Source organism: Rissa tridactyla, chromosome 3 (assembly GCF_028500815.1).
Source record: "Rissa tridactyla isolate bRisTri1 chromosome 3, bRisTri1.patW.cur.20221130, whole genome shotgun sequence".
Classification (NCBI taxonomy): Eukaryota; Metazoa; Chordata; class Aves; order Charadriiformes; family Laridae; genus Rissa; species Rissa tridactyla.
The window spans coordinates 15,914,226-15,940,091 of NC_071468.1; the positions used below are offsets into that span (position 1 = coordinate 15,914,226).

Sequence of the window (25,866 nt, forward strand, 5' to 3'; positions counted from 1 at the left end):
GAGCTGCATGGCCTCTTCTTCCTCAGGCTCCTCTTCGTGTGGTCAGTTATTTTCTGTGCATCTCCTTTTAGGGGACTTTATGCCCACATGATAATCCAGCCCCTTTATTCAGATACCTTCTTATTTCATTGCCTGAACCATAAGTTGGCCCAGAGGTAGGCATTTGACATGGAAATCTTAAATCTGCTCCATGGAAAATTTTTCCAAGTTGGAGGCTACTGAACATATGGCCTTACAAAGGGGAAATAGTCAGGACATATCATGATAAGCAGTGATTTCCTCAGCAAAAAGACACTGTGCACACAGTGCCTTCTAGTCTTTTTTTTTTTTTTTTTTTTCCATGATTCTTCTCCTGCATGTGTTACTGATCTTCTCTGGCAGTGCATGTGGAAATGAAACAATTTTTCTGTTACACTTAAAAGAGAAAAGAAAAAAAATATGTTAGAAGCGAAGCTTGTGCTTTCTTTTTCTCATACTTTGTAAAGACCCTATTTCTAATAAGACATTCTGCACTGACAAGTTTTCCACTTGCAGCGTGTGGCTCTGCCCTGTCACTGTTAGCTGGGGTACTTGTTCTATTGCCATTTGACTTGGCCAGCTGTCACTGTTGCCTCTCAATCACATATGTTTAATCTTCAGCCTCACTTCCATTTTGTGATTATTTCTTGCTGTTCTGTGCTCTTGTTTTGATAATTCAAAAGGGGGTAGTCAAGTGTCCAAAGTGTGAGCAAATGCTGTTTTAGCGTTTCTCCCCCCCAATGCAAATGTCATTCTTCTCTTTTGCAAGATCATAGGTCAAGATACACAATGGCCCAGATTCATTCCCATTTAATTCACTAGGACTGTGCCTGCTAACTGAATGTGCGTCTTACTTTACATACTGCTTTTCCTCCTGCCTTTTTCTTCCCATGCATACCTTTCCGGCCTCTCAATTTCTCTGCATCTATTAATTTCTCTATTTTATGGACATTCCTGGTATAGCCCCTGTGACCCAACAGCAGTTACAGGACTTGGGACCAAAGAAGCCTAGATGAAAGCACTTCACCTGATGCAGCTGTATTTTGTTACCCCTGCATCAGCGGGGTGAGAGGGCACAAAAAAAACCTAAAATGGGTCCAGACTAACAGACCTGGCAGTTTTGTGATTCTCAAAGCTCAGCTGCCTGGGAAGGTTTTTAGTAGCTGTTGTCAAGTTCTGAGAAAGGCTGAGCACTTAAAATTCAGTGCAGAAACTATTTGAGCAGCCCCTAGTCCGTGTGTCATCCTCCTCAAGGAGAGATGTGTCAGCCCTTTGCAGAGCATGAGGCCTCTTCAGCCCTTCAGAGTAGCGCAAAAGTGGCACCTAGTCCCTTCCACAGAGACAAGGGAGTCAGAGAATGAGCTCTCAGATTTAATCTGGGCCAGCAGCTTTAATGGCAATCAATGTTAATTAAAGAAAACTCATTCCTGTTTAGGATGAAGCAAACACCATTTAAGTTGCAGGATTAATCACTCCAGGGGCAGACTGGCATTTCCCATTCTCTCTTGCTCATGGGTAGAAACCACCTACGTGTTTATAACTTCCAGCTCCCTCCTGCTGCGTGATGGCACGAAGGTGCAGATTTGTCATTCTCTGGGGTCCAACCATATGAAACTGTTTTCTTTGCTCAGTCATTTCCAGAGGGTGTAGGGAGCAGAGCCCTTGGCTGACTTGTGCCTGGAAAAGCCAGCTGGTATTGCGGTGGTTGCTTTAACAATTAGGAAACGGTGCTATTACTGCTGTCTCTGGGGGAGTAATCCATCAGAGACAGCAAATATCTTTTTACTCAGCGCAAATGACCATCTCCACATGCACAGAGCCAGGAATACCTTCCTAGCTCGCTGCAAAGGAAGTCAGGGCCTGTGGGAGAAGCTACAACAAACCACGAATATTGGCCTTCCTGAGGAACATGAGGGTGGAGGGGAGAGAAATCAAAGTCTCAGAAAGGGCTTTTCCTTTCCCGCCTGATAGATTAGAGTACGCTAACCTTGATTACAGCATTAGCGTAAAATCCCTGTGTCTAGAAACCCTTCAAGTAGCAGTTCTCCAACTTTTCCAGTGGTGCCACCTTTGAGCCCCAGCAAAGCCAGTTCTGGCCTTGTTTTCCTCTTGCTCACTTTGTCCCCTCGGGCTCAGGTTGAATGTTGTGCTCTTCATGCTACTTTGAAAGAGAGTGGGTCTCACTAGAGGTGAGAGGGAGGGAAGAGGCTGGGCAGGAGCTGACTTCCCTGAGGGTGCTCCAGCCCTGATGGAAATCAATCAACCCTCTCCTATCTGTGAGCAGCAATGCCGGAGTGGGCAGGTTTGGTGTCCACCCAGGAAAAAGAGCAGCTGGCAGCCGTGAGGGCTGCAGAGGAGCTCTGCAGGGAAGGAAGATTTGTAACTATCTGCTGACAAGTCGGGGAAACTAACTTACTAGGGCAGGCCTTTTCAGGTACAGTGAAGTTTGGGGCGGTTTTTGTCAGCTAATGAAGGGAAATAGCCACATTGACAAAGCTTCAACCTGAGGCTGTCCTGTAATGGACCCTAAACAAAAAAAAAAAAAAGAAAGGAAAAGTGTTTTGTTTGTTGTTTTCATTTTACTTTTGTTTGCATTGTTTGTTGGGTTTTTTTTAATGGCCTTTTTTAATTACAGAATCTCTGTTAAGAGTCACGTGGACTCTTCCTTAGGAGATTCAGATGGATTCCTGAGTGGATCTGAAGCAGTGGACAGGAACTTGGACCAGAGCAAGTGGCTGTGATGGCTTTGAGGAGGTAGGTAGCAAGCATTGGAGATGCTGCTGGGCCGGAGGGCTGGGATGGCTGGGGCAGAGCAGACAGCCCTAGGCAGAGATGTCCCATTTTAAGATATGTGCACTAAATTGCTTCTCTGGTGGGGGTAAAGGAAGGCAAAGGCATCGCTGGGTAGAACAGTCAGGATGGGTGGAAACTGGAGAAAAAACGAGTGAGGCAAAGAGAGGCAGTTAATGCAAAAACGCGTCTCATCCGAGCACCTTCACTGCAGGAGGACTAGGTTTAAGAGGGTTGTCAGCTGTCTGATGTCTTTCTTTTTCACTGCCTTCCCCAGTACAGCAGCCTGATTTAGACCCTTGGTCTCAGCTTCCTGATCTGGGAGGACTCATTAGCTGGGCAGCAAGCTGAAATGATGCTGCTCTCCTGTAGAGTGCAAAGGGTAATGCTGTTCAAATTTTACCCTGAAGTGCTTGAACCCTGCCCCCGTTAGAGCCTGCCAGGAGGGCTTCAGATGCAAATTCAGGTGTATTTGATGAGCAAACTTTTCCCCATCTTGCAGAGACTGTAGCTCAATCAATATAGCCTAAAACCAGACAATCCTACCACTGCTTTCTATGCTGCTGGTTTTTGCTGGGAGCAGAACAGCTTTGTATTATGAACTCTGTGCCCCTGGAGGCTTGTTTGTGCCTAGGCTCCCACCAGCCTGGGAGGGGAAAGAAAATATAAGCCAAGTACAGACGAGGCAGGGAAGCAAGGCCTGCTGATAGAACTGAGCGCAGATGGCAAGCAATGTAACTGAAAGCACTCCAGGGCTTACTTCTGATCCAGTGGATAGGGATAGTTTGGAACAGAAGAGGTGACACCCTGTGGCCTATCTTTGGCCTCTTATCAAGAGGAGAATGATTGCTGTAGGAGTGGTGGTGAGCCTTGGGTATCTGAGAGCCCACACACATTAGGTTTCATATCAACTTTCAGCCAGTTCTAATCAGAATCTGATTTAAGGTGCAAGATTTTTTTTAGGCTGTTCCTGGTATCTCTCAAGTTTTGTTCAACATTTAAGTGTCCTTTTCCGAGTTACGCGTTTCTTTGAACGTTTTTCTGCCAGGCCAAACACAAAAGGACTGCAACCTGGACAGAAGTGTCAGGTTATTTTCTAGACGTCTTACTTGCAGCCTCCTCTGTCTTATAATGAGGGCAACTTTCCCCTTCGTGCTACCTACAACAGATAAAAAAATTAGACTTGCTTTTGCCCATTTGCTGGCAGCTGTACAGAGGCTGCAAGATCTCACACGCTGGATATTAACTGAATTATCAAAACAGCTTTCTGTGCAGTGTAAACAGTGTAAACGGATATGCTAAGGAAGGGTGTGCCTAGTAGTCAAGCATTTTCTAGATTACTCTTCCATTTACTAAAAGCAAGCAATTGCTCAAAAAAAAAAAAAGGGCAGATTTCATCTTGCTGTGCAAGATGTGCATTCCAATGGCTGCAGGTTTCTCAGAAAGCTTTTTGGAGTTATTCAGCAAAAGCGCAGGGAAAACGCGGGGCGAGAGATTTTCTTGGTGAGTTTTCAATGCCCGTTAATAACAGCTCAATCACGTGCGGGGTGGGGGAGTAGGCGAGATGCGAGGGTAAAGGCAGAAGCGCTGAGCTGCTGGAAGGTCCTCACGGCTGCGCTGTGATGTCTGAGAGAGGGGAGAGGAGTCCAGTTTCCAGACTGGCAAGACCACAGCACCAGTACGTGTCACAAAGCACTGAGCGGCTGCTGGAGAGGGACAGTGTTTTGTTGTATGCATTTCTGTGCCAGTGGCAGCCCGCGGGTGCCTCAGCCATGCCATCAGGGGCTGTGACCTGTGTTCAACCCACAGGGATGACCACAGGGAGCTGCCCCAGGCCATTGTTTTTCAGGATTGCCATGCACTGATATTGTCCCCTCGCTGCCCTGGCTTCTTGCTCCAGTTTAGCATGGCCCGAGAGGCTTGTCTGCGTTGGTTTTATCTTCACTTTTCTGCTTCTGAGAGAAACAGGGCACTTGGACCTTTGCGTCTCTCACCACCTCCAGCATGTGTCCCAGCAGGGCGCGTCACTGGTTACCTGTGCTAGGAGCCAGCAGCGTGTTGCTCAGGAGAGCGGTCTCTGGGAAAGCTTTCCTGATTTGCTAACAACACACAGATATTCAGCTCCCCTGAATCCCCATGTCTCTTTGCACAACAGGTGTGTGCTGGGGCCAGGCTGCTGGCTTGCAGCACCCACTGCCTTCAGCCCACCAGCCGCTCTCACGCCAGGAGCCCTGCTACACAGAGTCATGAAGCCTCTTGCACTCGTGTTTGTGTTGGCAAAGGAACCTGGGAAGACTTTTTGGTGCCAGAGTGCATGCGTGCACTCTGGATGCCGCTATAGACCCTCCTTGACTGACTCCTTTTCTCTCCTGGTGGGTCAGGAAGCCTCCCCTCTGCGGTTAGCAGGGCTGGAGCCTATGTGCCTGCATATGATCCCTTGCTGTCCCCCCTTTGCTATGTGCTGTTGGCAGGAGCTGGGAGGATGTTTTCCTAATTTTGCAGCACCGAAGTGCTAGGAGCAGATGGGCTAAGCATGTCGCTGAGCCTGCTTCCTCCCCTTGCAGCGTATTTGGTGCAGGGCAGGGGGTGCTGGTAGCTCAGTTTCTTGCTGGGCTTCTGTTGGGGTCAGCCCCCAGCAAAGGGTTGGTGCTTTGCAGGGTGGGCCCAGCCCCATGGTCACACTGAGCCATGGTGTGAGAGCGGGCAGAGTTACACAAATGTGGTTCTTGCTCCTGGGGACATGGGCAGGGCCTGGGGTACCTTGTGTGCTGTCCGTGTGCTTGGTTTGATTGTCAGCAGTAAGGAAGACTTTGCATGTCCCTCAAGAGCTGAGGCTGCTGTCCCCAAATGGAGGGAGGGGGTTTGGAAGCTGTGTAGGAGCAGCTATGTCTCAGGGTGTCCCAGTCAGTGTCACTGGAGGAATGGCACTAAACCTACATTTATCCCATGCTTTTCTCTCTTTCAAGTGCAACCTGTGAAAGGGCTTCCTTTGCTGTTGTGTTTGCTTCCTTACAGCTGCATGGTGCTGTCACAGCGCAGAACATGTATGGCAGATAATTATTTTTCCCAAGAATAAGCACTGCCCCTGAAAAAACCTAAACCTTTAAAATTTATAAAGTAACAGAAGTAGGTACTTAAGATAAGCTTCTGCGAGACAAACTTTCTGCCTTGCTTGACTTACAGTAGCATAAAGCAGGAATAAATCAATAGGATTTAACAGTGTAGCTGTCTAAACCCTCTCTGGCTATTTCTTTTTTAACCAGGGAAGGCTGGAGAAAAACTAGCAGGAAAATTAGTTAGGGTGAGAGCCTTCCTTTCTCACCCACACCACTGCCCACAGAGGATATAGGCATAAACCAGCCATGCTTCTGCAGCTCAGGTGAGCGAGCAGAATTGAGGCATCCTGAGGTGATCTCACATGGACAAAATTGCTCTCAAGGGTAGGCTGAGCCTTTCTACTGATGAGATGAGGAGCCTAGTGATGCTAGTCTTCATAAATATTTCGGTTGAATGTCTTAGGTGGGATGAATCCACTCAGAGGAGCTTACACCAAGCATGTGTCCTCCAAAGCGTCTTTCCCCAGCAGGCTTTCATGGTGGGTCTGGACCACCCTGCAAGTGCTCGGCTCACCCTACCCACAGCCATCCCTTCTTCACAACACGGACCTGGCCCTGCAGCATTGGCTCTGGCTGCCGTTCAGGGAGCGTGTCCTCCAGCTTGTACAAGCCCTTCCTGGGCACCCTACCAGCATTCCTGGTAGGCTAGCATGGAGGCAGAGGGTAAAATGAACACAGAGCTGTTACTCACCAAATTATGCAGTACTAGAGCTAAGGTGCACTTGATGAAGCTTGTAGGGAATGGGTTTCATAGAGAAATAATGAGTCCCTCTCTAGACAGCAGGGAGTGAGCTTCTGCAGATTTATAGCCTGTAGCATCCCTAAGCAGCAGCTGTGCATCCTGGTGGGCTAAGCAGGGAGTCAGCTGCAGAAAGTGGGCAGGCTCAGCTGATCTGAGACAGGATGGAGGGTCGGGATGCCTGTTAGGATATTTCTTTTATTCTTATGGTTGTTCAATGAACAAGAGAAATAAAACGTTTTTATGGTTCAAAAGCTAGTCTGGATGATAATATATTTCATGACTCTCAGATTCAGGCAGTTTGTTAAAATTAGAGATGATAGATTTATGGCCCAGAAGGGATTACTACAGCATGCAGCAGACCAGACTTCCCTCTCATTTTGGTGCTTGTTTGCCCTCTTCTACGCTATTGGTGTTCTCCCCTCTAGGGATGAGGCCTTCAGGCACAAACCTAACATAAGTAGAGATGAGCAGTAGCCCAAAGGCTGCCACTTTGTGTCATGCTTGGCTGTAGCCACCATGGTGACAGTAATCCCAAGGTGCTGTTCCCTTTCTCCTCTGATGCTTCTACCCCAGAGAGCTGCTTCAGCATCTTCCCTTCTCTCCATGTCTGTTGGCCAGAACAGGAAAATGAGCATTTGAAGGTTTGAGAGGAAAATGAGGACAGGGACAGAGAACTTCACTGTTCTTTTGAGGAAGATCTGTCTCACAACTTTAACTTCTAGCACCAAGGGCTTTTTCTAGAGTGCCGAACTAGGATCAGAGCATCTTTCCTCTAGCCCTCTTCTAACAACTTTATTCCTTTGTGAAGAGAATTTGGTTTTCCTCAGTTCCCCTGGCAAAATGTGTATCTCAGTGGCTCATCTCCCATTGCCACAGCTTTTCCTAGGCTTCTCTGCTCTACTTTGCACTCAAATTGCTGTCACTTTTTAATTGCAGTCCTAGTACTTGACACAGTTACTGTCCGGTGGGGAAATGAAGCATCAGGCGGTAGCTATGATCTCTTCCATGGTGTCTGAAGTGCACATGCTGTCACATATGTGTAGCTCCTTTGCAGGTTGCACAGCCCATAATTCTTGTGTGTCTACTTTTTATTTTTTTAAGCAACGTTTCTACCATAATTCTATGGGGTACGAAACTGATTAAAATGTACCGAACTATATCATCTTTAGTGCTTTGAAAAATCCCTGCAGTCGGTGGGTGGCTGTGGGGGAGGGAGTGATTGATGCAAAATGTCCCCTCTCCCCAGGAGATCTTTCTCCCCCACACCCATAATCCTACTACTTCGCACTTATATAACATTGTCATCTCATATAGCACGTATGCCATCGATCTGTCACCACAAGGAAGCTCAGCCAGAAGCTGGAGCAAGGGACTGAGAGTTGGGGGTCCTGACTTCTGCCATTGGTGCGCAGCGGGCTCTTAGCTTTGGTTTTCCTCTCTGCGAAAGAGATCCTACTGATTTTTTTTGCCTTGCCCACTGAGCTGATGTGAAATTAAGTTTATGTTGATAGAAATGCTTTGAAATCCCTTGATGGAACATACTAATTTATTAATGGAATCTTCTCTAATCATCAAATTTCTTTCAATTAACTAATGAAACTCCCTTGAAAGGGTGCAGCGTGCTGTTCAGCAAGCAAAATAACAAACCTGACCCTCACGCAGCTCTCCCAGGTGCACAGAGAAGGGCAGTGCTGGAGCCTTAAACTGTGGCAGGACCAGAGTTCCTCCAGTGCTGCACGTTGCCAGACCATGCTGGGGCCTGGTAGCCTGTGGCATGGGCTTGTAAAGGGTGGGTATTTTTAGGGAGAAGGAATTAGGAAAAGTGACAAGAAAAGGTCCCAACTGAGGGGAAACACTGAGTGGTGCTTAACATGTGTATGTGCATGATGCGTGTCTGTTATTTTAGGTGGTTGAGAAAGCCGATCCATCTGTCCCATAAAACACATGACAATGCTGAGACACTGTGCTTGGGCTCCGTCAGCAGCCTTGTGAAGCACAGGGGGACCACAGCCCCACACTGAGCTGGGGAGAGTTTTATTCAGCCCCAAAACACCATAGATGTTCCTGTAATCTTGGCTTAAGGGAGCTAAGAGGGCCGGTCAGCCCCAAACACATTTAGAAAAAATTTTGCATCTTTGTAGCAGCAATGGGAGTGCTAAATTACTGGCACTGGTGCTACGTAGCTGGGATACGACCAGGTAAGGAGAGGCTGTTATCCTCCTGGATCGTGCAAGGGGCAGCAGGGGAGGGAGAGAATGTGTGCAGAGTCGCTGTGCAACAAGTCAGGACTGGGGAGGTGGAATTAATTTTTGCCTGCTGTACCATTTCAGTGTAACACCACTGAATGAATCTCTTGAGCTTTAATATTTAGGTCTTTGTATTTCTGTATGTTAAATCTGGAGAAGCAGTTCTTGAAGCAGGAGCAGGGGTTGTTTGTGTTCCTGCAGCACCCTGGTTGGGTGGCTGTGTTGTATTCAGATAGCAGCAACAAGTATCGTTAGGTTTAACTGGCGGTCAATGTGTCACTTCAACTAATGTCAGAAAGTTTACCAGGTAAGAGGATATTGGATTTGCTGGGAGCAACACAAGGAATGGAAATAGTTCAAGAACCCTTAACATGAGCAGGCACTGCTGCTAGGCCAGGCTTGGCTTCATGGTGTGGAAGAGGGATGTGCCTGTGACACACTCAAGCTTGGCCTCAGCTCAGGGACAGATGGGAGTTGTTGGTCCCTGGCTCCCAAATCCCTTCTGCTACTGCTCAGCAAACTTTCTTAGCTTTCTAACCTCCTTCTTGAACCATGAGGGTTTCTTAGTCTGAAAGACAGGCTATTCATCTGTCCTAGTAAGGTTAGCCCATCCCTGTTAGAAACACCCTGTCTCTACAAATCTAGCCTGCTTTTTAGCAGAAATTCCTCCCCAGCGGGGTTCCCTGCTTTGTCAGAGCCATTCCTCCTCCCATTCCTGCACGTAAGGCCTGGACTGCACATGTTCCTCATTGCAGAACCTCTGGGAGGGCAGCAGGAGCAGCTATGTGCCAGCTGGCCACAGTCACAGCACTGTGAGCGCATCCTTTTCTCCAAAAGCTCCGACACACAATTTCAGTACCTGACTACACAGCAAGTGTGTCATATCGTCACATTCAGTATGAGCTTTAGTGAGTCTGGTTTATTTCTGGTTTTAGGTTCACAAACAGCAGCCTTTTTTCTTCCTCTTCCTCTACGCCCTACAGAAACTTGGATCTGGTCTTTGCCTCCAAGATAGCATCTCTTCACATGCCTTTTTTTGGTCCCATAATGGATGAGAGTGCTCATCCTGAACTTGTACTGGATAGAACATAAGGAATTTCTTTCTTGGTCAATGTAGTGAACGTGTTTTGTAAATTCTTTCTTTCTTTTCCCCTAAAGCTTTATTCTCTAGTTAGATGTTGGATTGCAACGGTATCCAATTTACAGACACACCTGGCAGAAACAGTGAAGGCAAGAAAACATCAGATTAGGGCATAAAAGGAAGAAGGTAGAATGAAAAAAAAATAAATTATGTATAGTTCAATTGTGAAGGCCACACTTGTTCCTTTGGGCCATTGAGTTGTATTGGTCTGACTGGGACTTTTGCTCTTTGCTAGGTCCCACTAAGCTCTTCCCATGTACCTTTGGGAACTAGCACAAGCTGGAGGAAACAACTTCCAGCCCTTGCTTCACAGGGAGAATCCAGAGTTGGTTACACCTTGCTGTACTTCCTGTACTTCTGAAAGGCAGCAGAACAAAATTAGATGTAATTAAATGGGACAGAGAATACCTTCTGGGTCTGGTACATTTTGATTAGTATGTGTCTTTGGCTGGCACATCAGAGCAGACAAGGTTAACAAACAGGCTTCCACTGACAGTTCCCTGGATTGGGCTTGCAGGACCCGTGCTCCACAGACAGTGCTGGCACTTGCGTCCCCCGTAACACTGGGCCCAATTTGCTGCTCTTCAGAGCACTGCAAAAGCTTGTATTTCCATCCCAGAATTTGCTGATTCAAAGAAAAAAAAAAATATTGAGGTACAGTTGTAGATTAGGAAAAGGCTATTTAACCATTTGTCGTGGTTTAGCCTCAGACAGCAACAAAGAACCACGTGTCGCTCGCTCGTGCCTTCCAAACACAGGAAGAATCGTAAGAAAAGGCAAGACTCTTGGGTTGAGACAAAGGCAGTTTAATAGAACAGCAAAGGGAACAGGCAAACAACAACAACAACACGGATAGGGGAATATACAAACGCGATTACGGAACCGCCGCTCCCCCGCCGCTCGCCGCTCGCCGGCCGGACCCGGGCCGCCCCAGCCCGCTTTTAAGCAGCAACTTCCTGCCCCCTCCCCCGGCAGCTCAGGGTGGGCGTGGCTCACATGGCATGGAATACCAGGAAAAGTTAACCCTATCCCCACCGGAACCAGGACATTATCCACCCCTTATTCCATACCATCTATGCCATGCCCAGCAGGTTCCAATGAATTGCCACCACTTTCCCCTGTGCCTTACTTGTAGTACAACTGATAGCAATGAGGACATACAGTGACAGTGTTATTTAGCAATTAACAGCACACAATCTGATTCATTGGCTATTCTCGCCCAAAATCAGATCTCCATGAGGTACACATCGGACTTCCCCATCCTTCCGCATCACCCACCAAGTGCACCCAGGTCCTTGGGCAAAAGCAATCCCACGGATGGGTTTGCCTTTGCCTGAGGCAGGACTAACCCAGACTGTCTTCCCTAGCATATTCTTCATGTGCACTACGGGGACTTTATCCCCTTCTACAGTACGTGGAAGTTTTGATTGGGCAGGGCCAGCCCGATTGTTAGATCCCCTGGTGTTAACTAGCCAGGTAGCTTTTGCTAAATGCGTATCCCAGTGTTTGAAAGTCCCACCACCCATTGCTCTCAGTGTAGTTTTTAACAGTCCATTGTATCGTTCTATCTTCCCAGAGGCTGGGGCGTGATAGGGGATGTGATACACCCACTCGATACCATGCTCTTTGGCCCAGGTGTCTATGAGGCTGTTTCGGAAATGAGTCCCATTGTCCGACTCAATTCTCTCTGGGGTACCATGTCGCCACAGGACTTGCTTTTCAAGGCCCAGGATAGTGTTCCGGGCAGTGGCATGGGGCACAGGGTATGTTTCCAGCCATCCAGTGGTTGCTTCCACCATTGTGAGCACATAGCGCTTGCCTTGACGGGTTTGTGGCAGCGTGATATAATCAATCTGCCAGGCCTCCCCATATTTGTATTTCAGCCATCGCCCTCCATACCAAAGAGGCTTCAAACGCTTGGCTTGTTTGATCGCAGCGCATGTCTCACATTCATGGATGACCTGTGCAATAGTGTCCATGGTCAAGTCCACCCCTCGGTCACGAGCCCATCTATATGTCGCATCTCTCCCTTGATGGCCTGAGGAGTCATGGGCCCACCGAGCTATGAATAGTTCACCCTTATGTTGCCAGTCCAGATCCACCTGAGCCACTTCAATCCTAGCGGCCCGATCCACCTGCTGGTTGTTCTGATGTTCCTCCGTGGCCCGATTCTTTGGTACGTGGGCATCTACATGGCGTACTTTCACAACCAGATTCTCTATCCGGGCAGCAATATCTTGCCATAGGTCAGCAGCCCAGATGGGTTTGCCTCTGCGCTGCCAGTTGCCCTGCTTCCACTGCTGTAACCATCCCCACAGAGCATTTGCCACCATCCATGAGTCAGTGTAGAGATAAAGTACTGGCCATTTTTCTCGCTCAGCAATGTCCAAAGCCAGCTGAATAGCCTTCACCTCTGCAAACTGGCTCGATTCACCCTGTCCCTCACTGGCTTCTGCAACCCGTCGTGTAGGACTCCACACAGCAGCCTTCCACTTTCGATGCTTTCCCACAATACGGCAAGACCCATCAGTGAACAGGGCATATTTCTTCTCATTTTCTGGCAGTTTATTATATGGTGGGGCCTCTTCTGCACGCGTCACTTCCTCCTCTGGTGACATTCCGAAATCCTTGCCTTCTGGCCAGTCCATGATCACTTCCAGAATTCCCGGGCGACTGGGGTTTCCCATTCGAGTTTGCTGCGTGATCAGTGCAATCCACTTACTCCATGTAGCATCGGTTGCATGATGTGTGGTGGGGACCCTTTCTTTGAACATCCAACCCAGCACCGGCAGTCGAGGTGCTAAGAGGAGCTGTGCTTCTGTACCAACCACTTCCGAAGCAGCTCGAACCCCTTCATATGCTGCCAATATCTCTTTTTCTGTTGGAGTGTAGCGGGCTTCGGATCCTCTGTATCCACGACTCCAAAACCCTAGGGGTCGACCTCGAGTCTCCCCTGGTGCTTTCTGCCAGAGGCTCCAGGTAGGGCCGTTCTCCCCGGCTGCAGTGTAGAGCACATTTTTAACATCTTGTCCTGCCCGGACTGGCCCCAGGGCCACTGCATGGACTATTTCCTGTTTGATTTGTTCAAAAGCTTGTCGTTGCTCAGGACCCCATTTAAAATCATTCTTCTTCCGGGTTACTTGATACAGAGGGCTTACAATTTGACTGTAATCTGGGATATGCATTCTCCAAAAACCCACAATACCTAAGAAAGCCTGTGTTTCCTTTTTACTAGTTGGTGGAGACATAGCTGCTATTTTGTTGATCACATCCATTGGAATCTGACGGCGTCCATCTTGCCATTTTATTCCTAAAAACTGGATCTCCTGCGCAGGTCCCTTGACCTTACTTCGCTTTATAGCAAAACCAGCGTTCAGAAGGATTTGGACTATTTTACTCCCTTTCTCAAAAACTTCTTCTGCTGTGTTTCCCCATACAATGATGTCATCAATGTACTGCAGATGTTCTGGAGCTTTACCCTGTTCCAGTGCAGTCTGGATCAGTCCATGGCAAATGGTGGGACTGTGTTTCCACCCCTGGGGCAGTCGATTCCAGGTGTATTGGATGCCCCTCCAAGTGAAAGCAAACTGTGGCCTGCACTCTGCTGCCAAAGGGATTGAGAAAAATGCATTCGCTATATCAATCGTGGCATACCACTTGGCTGCCTTGGACTCCAGTTCGTACTGGAGTTCTAGCATGTCCGGCACAGCAGCACTCAGCGGTGGCGTGACTTCATTCAGACCACGATAGTCTACAGTTAGCCTCCACTCTCCATTAGATTTTCGCACCGGCCATATGGGACTGTTAAAGGGTGAGCGAGTCTTGCTGATCACTCCTTGAACCTCTAGTTGACGAATCAGCTCATGGATGGGAATCAGAGAGTCTCGGTTAGTGCGATACTGCCGCCGATGCACCGTTGTGGTAGCAATCGGCACCTGTTGTTCTTTGACCCTCAACAACCCCACAACAGAAGAATCCTCCGAGAGACCAGGCAAGGCAGACAACTGTTTAACTTCCTCCGTCTCCAAAGCAGCTATGCCAAAGGCCCAGCGGTACCCTTTTGGGTCCTTAAAATACCCTCTCCTGAGGTAATCTATACCAAGGATGCATGGAGCCTCTGGGCCAGTCACAATGGGATGCTTTTGCCACTCATTCCCAGTTAGGCTCACTTCTGCCTCCAGTACAGTCAACTCTTGGGATCCCCCTGTCACCCCAGAAATACAAATGGGTTCTGCCCCTCTATAGCTTGATGGTATTAAAGTGCACTGCGCACCCGTGTCCACTAGAGCCTTATACTCCTGTGGGTCTGATGTGCCAGGCCATCGAATCCACACCGTCCAATAAACCCGGTTATCCCTTTCCTCCACCTGGCCGGAGGCAGGGCCCCCCTAATACTGGTCATAGTATCCATTACTCACTTCTTGCATAAATGACTTGGAAGTTCCTTCAAGAGGATCAGAAGCAAGATCAAGCCTTCTGCTTTGTCTGGGGAACGGCCCACTGGAAACTGGGGCGGCACTTTTCCTGGAGGGATCCCCTTTTGTGGTTGTCCTTCCTTGCAACTCCTGTACCCGTGTCCGCAGGATCGAAGTAGGTTGTCCGTCCCACTTCCTCATGTCCTCTCCGTGGTCCCGCAGGTAGAACCACAGGGTGCCTCGTGGTGTGTACCCTCTGTACTCTCTCTCTTGAGTGGGGAAATGCCTGCTTCTAATAGCTGAGATGCTGGCCCGTGCAGGTGGGGAGTAGGACATATTCTCTTCAAGTTGCTGGACCTTCCGCGACAGTTTCTCCACAGCTGAGACAAGGGGGGAAGAGAGACTTTCTTCATATCGCCGGAGCCGGCCAGCTACCTCATCCACCGTTGGTCCCTCTTCACCTTTCCATTCCATTACTGCCAGGGAGTTGGCATATGACGATGGTGCGCTCCGTACAAACTTCCGCCACATGGGCCTTGTGCATCGCACCTCATCAGGGTCTGTGGGTAAGTCTGCATTGTCCAAGTCATAATAAATCATCTCCCGCACGGCTAATTCTCTCAGGTACTGGATACCTCTTTCCATGGTAGTCCACTTGCTTGGCTGACATACAACATCCTCGCTGAAGGGGTACCTCTCCCTCACGCCTAATAGGAGTCGTTTCCAGAGGCTGAGGGCTTGGGTCTTTTTCCCGATCGCCTTGTCAATGCCGCCTTCCCTAGACAGGGATCCCAGCTGCCTGGCCTCCCTACCCTCTAATTCCAGGCTACTGGCCCCATTATCCCAGCACCGGAGCAGCCAGGTGACAATGTGCTCGCCTGAAAGTCGGCTAAAATCTTTTCGCATATCCCGCAGCTCACTCAAGGATAGGGATCGAGTAATTATCTCTGGTTCTGCCTCTTCCTCCTGCTCTCGTGATGGCCCTGGTTCATCATCATCTCTTACTAAGCGAACTGATTTCTTTGTGTACTTCTTCTTCTGTATGGGGGCAACTGATACTGGCATGGGTTGGTTCCCTGGTTCAGTGGCAGTGGCTACCACGGGGGTTGCAGTAGCCGCAGTGTCTGTCGCAAGGATTGCAGTAGCCGCAGTGTCCGTCGCAAGGATTGCAGCAGCCGCAGGGGCCGCCGCAACCGCAGGGGCCGCCGCAGGGGCTGCAGCAGGGGCTGCAGCAGCCGCAGGGGCCGCCGCAGGTCTGGTTTCCATCTCTTCCCCTTGAGGGTGCTGCATAATTCTGAGCAGTGCCTGGTAGATACTGGCCAGGGCCCAGCACAGCACGGTGAGTTGTGCCTCTCTAGAATAGCCACAGCATTTTCCCTTCAAATATTCTACCACTTTATCAGGGTCCTGTAATTGTTCAGGGGTGAAGTCCCAGACCATTGGAGGTGAGTAGTTCTCTAGGTACCTGCCCATGCTCTCCCACATGCCATGCCACCCCTGACTATCCAGCCTCGGAGCAGATCTCCGGGTGGTAGTCTTAAATAGTCGCTTAACCCTAAACAAGACCTGGAACGTATTCAGGAGACATAGCACTACGAACACGCTAGTTTGAGTAACCCAAGGATATTCAAAATTCTCAAAAGCTGTCATACCTGACCCGAAGGAGAAAAGGGAGGCAAAAGGGCTGGGGAAATTATTAACAAATCCTGAGAGACGGTGTCCAATGTACGGACAGGACAGCAAAACCGCATAAACACCCCAAAATAGCCATCTGAACAGTGATGTTATCATATCATAAACAGATATCGCACAGGACAGCAGAATGATAATCCTCATCCCTGTTCCAGACATGGTAAACAGCATCGCAGGGAGTACATAAGCCATATAGGAATTTATGTAACACAGCCATGAGAACAAACCAAGCAACATGATGACCAGTGACTACTTACCTAATAAAATAAATGCATACAAAAAAAAAACCAAAACCGTTTTTTCCACGTTCTAGTTGGATTCTGTCGTTATCTCAACCCTTCGAGCCCCACGTTGGGCGCCAAAAAGGACTGTCGTGGTTTAGCCTCAGACAGCAACAAAGAACCACGTGTCGCTCGCTCGTGCCTTCCAAACACAGGAAGAATCGTAAGAAAAGGCAAGACTCTTGGGTTGAGACAAAGGCAGTTTAATAGAACAGCAAAGGGAACAGGCAAACAACAACACGGATAGGGGAATATACAAACGCGATTACGGAACCGCCGCTCCCCCGCCACTCGCCGGCCGGACCCGGGCCGCCCCAGCCCGCTTTTAAGCAGCAACTTCCTGCCCCCTCCCCCGGCAGCTCAGGGTGGGCGTGGCTCACATGGCATGGAATACCAGGAAAAGTTAACCCTATCCCCACCGGAACCAGGACACCATTACACACAAAGTAATTGCAATGTTCCTTTAGAGCTATCAATGTATCTACACTCTGATGCAGTGGGTCTATTGTGTGGACACATTCACAACTCTTACGTCTCCAGTTCTATTCCAGTGAGCTGTCTTAAATATTCTGTGAACTATGCATTCTTCTTCCAATTTCCAGATCCATAAATTCAAAGTATAGCTGGGCTAACACTAAATATTTGACTTAAGAGTAACTTCAGAAACAAGATTCAGTATTGAAGGACAGCTACATCATGGGTTTGGGTTTAATAGCACAGCACTTGCACTTTTGCATGAGTTCTGTCATCCTGAGTAGCAGGAACTAGCTTTTTCAAAAGCTTCCTGCAAATGTTGAATGTCCTCCTAACACTTCAAACATTTCTACCCGAAAATACAGCAATCTTTTGATTTTTTTAGATTAGAAATGGAGACATTGTTTAGAAAATTGAATTTGTAGCAGGCTACCCTCTAAAATCCAAAGACATTAAGACCTTTCACATATTCATTAAACTGTATTATAACCAAAATGTCCCAAGATGCCACACATTAAAATGACAATCATTGGCATGTCACAGTCATTTTCCCTTACCAGTGGGGAACTCCCAGCCCAGAGAGATCACTGCCTGTCTCGACTACTTCAACATACGGGACTTGCTGCTCTTCATTAGCAGGTATCAACAGCAATCAGCATGTCTCTTTCGTGGCTTCAGACCAGCAGGCTTGCACACCGAAGGAACCAGAAGATTCCTACCTAATAAAAAGTAACATTTTGTTCACTTCGACCTAATAGTCAGAGATATGTCCTTAAATTGGCGTCAAAATACGCAGTACTGCAAGGAAGAAACCACAGGCGTAAGGTACTCACTTGCCACTGCAGTCACGTTTTTAGACCTTGTAGCTTACCCGCTTCTGAGCTGAGACCCACAAGTTGTGTCACATGTTGGAGGAAATCCCATCCAGGGACAAGGCAGTTCCGCTCACTCTCACAGCACGCACAGGTGGCAGCTGTCTGCTGAAGTCATGCTAAAGCAGTATTTTTAACATGACTTGAAAGAACTGCCAGCTCTTCTGCTGCTGAAAATGGGGCTATTTTTAGCAATTAGCTGTATTCAAATGTTCCTTTCATGATTTGCACCGGCAGCAAATGGTTTAGTAGGTTACCAGAAAGGATCAGATATTTCCCTGGATAAAAGCTATGTTTACCATTTTTTACACAGATGGAAATCTTCACACTTCACAGTGTCAGTGTCGGGAGGGTGGTGGGAAGGGATATAACCTTGGGGCATCCTATTAACATTTGTTTGCCCCCATTCTGAGAAGAATGTGAGTATTCAGCTGTCTTGCCTAGTTTGTGGTAGCGCTTTGCATTACTATAGCTTCTTTCAGGTCACAATCTCAGACCTTTCCCTGAAACATCACAGAGGTGGATGAGATACTCGTAGGGGAATGTGATCTGTTCCCGTCTGGCAAACCCTTACTGTGGAATGTAGTCCTTGATAAAATCCATTTGAGCTTCCTGGCATATGGCAGTCTGTGCCTTTCCATAAACTGTATTGTGTTGTTAATAATAACCAATTAATATTCCCAGGATTTACAAAAATACACTTGAGGGGAGTTCCCAGGGAGGCACGGGGCTGCAGTACTGGCTCTAGTTTCAGACTAACACAGCAAACTTTGACATAGGCTTGGTGCTGCAGTATGAGGGTTGCAGTGGCAGCCAGAGCCAGCTTTCTACTTGCGGTACTTAAAGCTTTCTCCTGTTCCTGTAGGCAAAACGCAAAGAAAGGGGCTGATGATAAGTATCTGTTCTTTTGCAGGTCAGGCTATTATTTCATTGACCTTTTCAGAAGGTGCAAGTGTCTGTCTGTCTGCAGCAGAGCCTGCCATAGCCTGTGTCGTGGGTTAGTCAGTGCGTGCTTTGGGGTCTGGGGGAGCATCTACTGCTGCGAGGGTGGTGGCAGAGAGCAGGGCCAGGGTGCCAGCAGGGTGGCTGGCAGGCACTTTCAGAGCACATGGTCATCCCTCACAGCTCAGTGTGTCATAGTATATGTGGCACTTTGCTAAAATTAACACTCGTTTCTTAAACGGGTCTGGCATCAGCCATCAGGCTGCCATGGGGTGGCAGGAGATGGCTGTGATCTAGCTGCTGCATAGACTGTCATGTAACAGGAACGGTGCCTCAGATGGCCCTGATTCTGCAAGTATTTCAATCACTATTGCGCAAAGCATATGCTTACGCTGTAAGTCTGCAGTCAAGGAGTTTAAGCAGAGACACAAAATTAAACAAGTGTTCAACGGATTTGTTAGAACAAGTCCTCTGTTTGCTTCAGAGGGCCTGGTATTCAGCATTGCAGAGCAATTTTAATGCCTCTTGCTTGGTCTGTAAAGCTGGGGAATTACTTATCTGGGTAAAAATGCAAAATGTTGATTGTATGCAATTGGCAGGTTTCCCTGAATTCTGGACAGGAGCGAGCCAAAGACCTGACGGATTCAGCGTTTCTTTGAAGGGAGCATGTGGGTGCTGGAGGCAGCTCTCTCATTTCTCAGAGCCCTTCAGGAGGGGCTGGGGAGAAAAAGTTCTCTTCAGTCATAAAGTCACCGATGCAATTGGATAGCAGAGCTACAGCAAGATAAATCCTTTCCTATCTATAGCAGGGAAGGGAGGCATGATCTGCCTTTTCTTTCTCTGGACAAGCATCTGAGTTGAAATTTCCTCTGCAGGCCAATGTGGAAACTTTAATGCCTAGCATTAAATATTCCTTTTTAAAGCTGTACTTGACTGGAAAAAAAAAGTCAATTAGAGCCTCTTTTGAAGAAAAAGTGTATTAGCTAAAGCAGTGACATTTCCTTTTGATAGAAAGCTGGTGTTTCCAAGAGTCTGAGATAAAGGCTAATATGCAGTAATCAAAGAACACAGGAACCGGGCCTTATGCATTACCTCTGCCATCTGCTCAGCACAAATCCACATGATCTTTACCATTAAGCAACAGAATTTAGCTTCATCCCACAAAGTCTCTTGCAGTACATGAGAAGAATTGTGTCCAGGCCACAAGCTTTCTGTCTGGGCTTGCAGACACATTTCCCTGCAGTCAAGCTACATTTAGATGTAGAGTTTGTTTTGGCCTACTGTAAAACTAGTCACCAGCCATAAAGGTAGATCTCAAAGCTTGAGGAGGTATTAGAGACAGAACCCCAAACTCAAATTTGTTTCTAAGATGCGGGGAAAGTGCCATTCTGCAGCACAGCTGTGGATCTTAGGTTGTCCTTCACCCTTACCTTTCTCTTTTCTCTAGGTACCTGTTCTGTTCCTTTTTACCATCCTCTTCGTTCTCTTCTTATATATTTACTGATATTTTTTTCTGCAGCATCTTATTCTTTCACTATTTCATATTGCCAGTACTAAACCATGTATGTCTAAAAGTGAAAGGTGACAATTTCTTAATCCAAAAAGCATAACATAAGAGGAATGCTGTATGAGAGCTGAGTTTTCCTGGACAAGTCTGACTAGATGCGAAAGTAGAATCTCTTGTTTAGTGCCAGCAGTGACGTTTTGATTACGTTTGTTGTATGCAAATAGATGAAGCGCAGAGCACAGCAATCGTACGTAGTACATCATGGACAGGGTCAGGTTCACAAAGTGAAACCACTCTTGAGCTAAGTGGGCTCTATATTTCACTCGGATGTAAAGCAACATTTGCAGTGTGACCTGGTGCCCTGTTGGTGAGGAGGAGCTCAGGCACCAGCTGCCCTCCCCTCTCACAGACAGTGAGCAGAGACCTGGGGGTGGAATGCTAATCACCAGCATCCTTACCCCCTTCAAGCCTGGCAGCCACCTCTTTTCAGTCACAGGCACTGTATTGGCACTTCTCTTTTCCAGTCAAACCTCTGTTGCTGCCCAGCAAATCTGGGCTTGAAAAATTGTTTGATTTAGTGCAGCAGGGTGTGCAAACCAGCAGCTTCTCCCACGGCTGTGACTTGTTATGAAACTTGTGTTTATATCTTCTTCACTTTGCATATGTAAAGAGGAAGCAGATTACAGTCATGGTACGCTGGAATGCAGAGAGGGTGAAGTCTTGTAACTGTGTACCAGCCACTGTGACTTGAAGTGGGGGGTATTGGTGAAGCCAAACTTTTGATGGGAAAGGATAAGAACAAAGATCCAAGCCCTAACATACCTAAAACTGAGGCAGAAACAACAAAGAGCTATTCATCCAGACCCAGTAGAAAAGCGAGACTGGTCAGATGTGAGGAACCAGAGATAATGTCCTGCCAGAGTCTTCCCTTGGCAGTGCATCTGCTGTGCTTGTGCCGGGCCTGGGGGATGGCCAGCTGCTGAGCTTTACTGCATGTCTTGTGCTTCAAGATCTCTGCCCACACTCTGAATGCCGGCGCAGGGGAGGCTGCTGCTTTGAACAAGCAAACACCAAGAGGTTTCCTTTGGCTGCTTTGCTCATCCCAGTGCGTGTTACACAGAGCCTCAGCGTCCTGTGCAGTGAGACTGTGTATTAGAAAATGCTTTCAGTGCAGAGTCTACCCCATGAACTTGATCCAGCCAGCAGGAAAGGCAGGAACCAGACAAGGGTTCAGGACCAGTTCTCTGTGCTGCCAACTGTGAGCAGAATGGGATGACCCTGTGTTTTTTGAGGTTGTCTGATAAGGGGCAGCCCATGACTCAAGAGCTTATAGAGTGGGACTGTACTTTTCCCACTCAGGAAGCACATGAGCAGCCAGAGTGCAGCTGTGCCTGGAGTTAAGGACTGAGGTAACACAGCCCTCAAGGAAGGGAAGAAATTCAGCCCCCACTGCCTCCTGACTCAAAGCCTCTTGGAGCCACCATCAGGCTGCAGTCCTGGAGCCTCCCCTGCTCAGAAAGATGGCGATAAATTCCTGATTGCAGGCACAACTGCAGGCAACAGTAGGAATTCCTGAGCTTCATATGGTTGATTTTCCTACTGTGTGAAGGTCAGAGGAGCTCAAAAAGGCACAAACATACTTTCTCCAAGTGTGGGGATGTTTTGTAGCTTCTTAAAAGCAGAGACTTCTGCTGCTGGAAAGCAAGCTAAAGAAGCTGCCTTCGATAGGCGTTCCACCTCACCCATCAACGAAATGTCCAAATAAGCATTTAGAAACTGCTGGAGTTGTATCGGGCAGTCCAGTTCCTCCAGGCAGCACTGCTCTAGTTGTGAGTTCAGGCAATCTCTATTTTGAATACCCAGTGGATTTTTTTCTAATCTTCTTTAGAGGAAACGCTAATTAGCCTCAATCAAGAGTAAACAATCTGATGCTTCATCCTCTGGCACTGCATGTTCCTTGATTGAAAAGAGACAAGCTGGTGTTTGTCTTTCCTCTGTGAAGAAGAAACGTTTGAGTGGGATTTGAACCCCGGTGTGAAAGCAGGTTTTGCTAAGAAAGCCACTGGAAGTCAGAAAAACATTCAGAAGAGCTGAGGCCACCGGGGAGAGAACTGAAGGGAAATGGTTGTCATTTCAGGCTCCCTTCATAAAGCAGCCATGATGTCACCTTTCTGGGGGTGCTTTCTGGTTTTAGCTGTAAATAAGGATGAAGTACTTTGCATGAATCTTTTCAGACTCTACTACAATGCATATTCTGAGCATATATATATATATATACATAGCATAACTGAGGCATCTGTGCCTGCATTCACTGAACTTGCTGGACATTTTGCTGTGTACTTTAGTGTGAAATGGATCTCATACTGGTTCCTTTTCTTAAAATCTGATCTTACAAAATTATTAACAGCCTCAAATTCCATTAAGCTCAATGCATGCGCTCAGCTACTGGCAGGATTTGGTCCCTATGCTTGTATGTAGTTTATGACTTTCTCCTGGTGACATGTTAAATGCCATTCTTACCAACAAGAACTGTTGGTTCTTCAGCAGGAACACGAAAACTGCTGCTCCTTTAAGAAAATGTGGAAATTATTACTTTTTCCCCTCTGTTGCTAACAAGCTTTGTAACGGAGTCACAGATTGGGGTGAGTGGAAAGGGGCCACTGTTAGCCTCCTCCAGCTGAGTTTTGAATATCTCTAAGGATGGAGATCCCACAGCCTCCCTGGGCACCTGTTCCAGTGCTTCATCACACGTATGAAAATCCTTTTTTCTTGCTATCAAAGTAATAATTTCTGGTGTTTCAAATTGTCTCTGTTGCCTTTCATCCTTCTGCTGTACACTTCTCTGAAGGGTATGGCTCTGTCTTCTCTAAACACTCCCAATTAGCAGAGTTTGGGTCACATAAGAAAAAAAGATGGGCATAGTTGCAGAATGTGTATCCAGACTGAGACTTCACATATTACAGAACTCCAGGGGAATTAGTCTGAGCTACTGGCTCAGATGCCCTTTAAGTGATGTACAAAAATCACATTTGATCTGAGAGTCAAACATCACGCAGAGCCTTGCACAGATCAAGGAATTCAAACCAGATCTGTCACTAAGAAGAGCCAGAGGGAAACTCTTCTCCAAACAAGTTTCCAAATAGATTGTCCTATTTTCTTTTGAAAAAGCCTGTGAGTGCCCCAGCACTTTGTGGTGGTCACATCTGAAACTGAAACGGCCCTTTATCCTTCCAGGTGGATTTGATGTGTGATGTTAAGTGCTGATCCCCTCAGGAACGCAGATCCCCTTAGAACTGGTTGATGTAATGAGTCAAAGCCAAAGAAAGAGTAAAAGGCTGCAATTCTGTCAATGTTTTCAGACTTCAAGGTCAGCTCTGAATTTGGCTCACTACATTGGTCACCTGATGGCAATGGCAGCAACAATGGATCATGAGAGTAATACCTGTGAAACAGGAAACCTTAAAGAACTGTAAGTAAAATGTCACTTGGAAACTGTACTCTTAAGTGTCTGAAGAGCTATAGTAAGTCTCTTCTCATCTTGAAGGTCATGCTTTTAGGTGCTAGTGTTACCTTGACAGATAACTGTGTAAGATAAAAAAAATACGTGTTGGGCATCAGGCTTAAGAATCCAACAAGTCATGTTAAGTGTATGTTTCACTCTAGACACGCATATAAGATCCGTGCACATGAGTGAGTTCAGAGACATTGCTGAATCAGGACTAGGGATGGCAGAAAGCTTTGCCATCTCCTCTTTTTTTTTTTTTTGAAAGGTAGAGGATACATCAGTCATAAGGTCTTAGTTTTCCTTGTAGCAGCTAAAAAAGTACATGCCGCTAACCACACAGGCACTGGAGAAAAATTCAGTGCCTTTTTCAGCAACAGGGCTACAGTTCATCATCTGGTTTCAATAATGATACCCCAGCAGCATCAGTGTGGCCAGGAGAACTGCTGGTATATGGACACAGCATTGGCTGCTTCACCATGGCATTGCCATCACCCGCCCTTGGACGGCTTCTCCGCCCCCATGTGCCAGACACTGCAGACTGTCTGTGACCAGCACAACTGACAGCAGGCTCCCTCAGAGCGGCTCCGGGCTCGGTTTGCTTATCCGGGTTGGGCAGGTAGGAGTGACGGTGTGGGGCTGCTTCGCACCAGGGTCCTCTCTGGCCAGGATGCTCTCACCTCCAAGGTGTCAGGTGGCCAAAATAGAGATGCAGTATGAAAGCTACGCCACATGAAAGCTGGTGTAAACCAAAGTGCTGCTATACATTTTTTAATTTGTCTTTTTTATTTTCCTGAGAAGTGTACACAGTCATATACTGGCCTATTTTGATTCCTGGGGATGTGAATAGAAATATGACGCATGATAGCTAATTAAGAGTAGTTGCAGAACGATTAAACTAAACAGTATTTTCCTTTGGGAAAACCATGAGCGTTTCATGCCCTAGATAATTGATTTCCATATGCTTTCCTTTGGCTAAGAAATGCAAGTTCCTTGCTACATATTCCCTGCTGGTTTTGGTCACTGAATTCTTGATGGTAGGGACGGAGATAATGAAAGTTGTTATATCCCATTCACTCCTACAGACTTTTGGTTCAGTGTGGGGTCTAAGCATTTCTTCCCATCAGCAGTAATGATAATGGGTCTCACTTAATGAGCAGCCACTGAGATAAGCACGCACATGACAACAAATTAGCAACGACACATGCAGCCTTGGAAAGAGGAAGACCATAGGACTCCAGGATCTCTCCCAGAGGTCATTGATTTGTTGGTCCTTTAATGAAGCAGAGGATTACCAGCTTCGGCACTGGTCCCTGCAATTAGGTGATTCTGTTAAAGAGACAGTATAAAGGAGGACCATGCTTTCCAAAAGCAGTTTGGGAAATGTAGCTGTAGACCATGGGCTCAGGCTGATACTGCAGAGGGGACATCACCTGAGGAGGCTGAGAATAGCAATGAAGCCTCTGCCAAAGCTGACGCTGGGGCAGGCAGGAGTAACTCCCTTATTCAGACAGAGCAAAGTAACTGTAAACAAGACCCAGTGAGCAAACTTGGAGCCTTCCACTTTGAAAAATGCCAAAGACGGTTTCCCTGCAGCAACAGCAGCCACTGCCAATGCACCAGGGCAGGCAAGAGCTGCTTGTCCTCTGCATCACCCTCCACAGCACTGGACCATAGCCAGCAGTGTTGCGGGAAGTTGGGGCCATGTAAGCCTCCTGTGGGTAATTCAAAGTTGATTGTATCTAAAATCGGCTGCCAGCAGCTCAACGTGTACTGAGCCTCATGAAGTGGGCACCTAGTCTCAGCTCACTTGTGGAAGGGATGTGTCCGCTTCACAGGACCAATGGCTCTGTGGGCTCTGGCTGCCCACAGCCTCAGCAGAGAGGTGCATTGATTCCCCTCCTACCCCTTCCAAGAGGTCAGTGTGCCCAGGAATGAGATGTATTGGTGGCAAAACTGGACTGGTACTGCCCTCATGCAGTTTTTCTCCAGATGAAGAGAGAATTTCAGTTTCCAGGGCTGCTAAACCTCTGTAAAGTTCACTTCATAGCTGGAGAGATTGCTGCAGCTTTACTGAAAACTAACATCTTCCTCTGAAATGTGTTGCCTTTCATTGGACTGATGCATT

General features: G+C 47.5%; 1 long non-coding RNA gene across 2 annotated transcripts; it reads right to left on the reverse strand.

The window, feature by feature from the left end:
• Window positions 1–221: 221 nt before the first annotated feature.
• LOC128907426 (uncharacterized) lies at window positions 222–17,797 on the reverse strand. 2 transcript variants are annotated; one of them, XR_008465585.1, is made up of 4 exons: window positions 17,749–17,797; window positions 17,473–17,634; window positions 10,462–10,678; window positions 222–414 (listed from the first exon to the last, which is right to left on the reverse strand). It is a non-coding gene; the product is annotated as an uncharacterized LOC128907426 (long non-coding RNA). The 2 variants fall into 2 exon arrangements; XR_008465584.1 differs by lacking the exon at window positions 222–414 and having other exon boundaries at window positions 9,910–10,678.
• Between the last annotated feature and the right edge of the window lie 8,069 nt (window positions 17,798–25,866).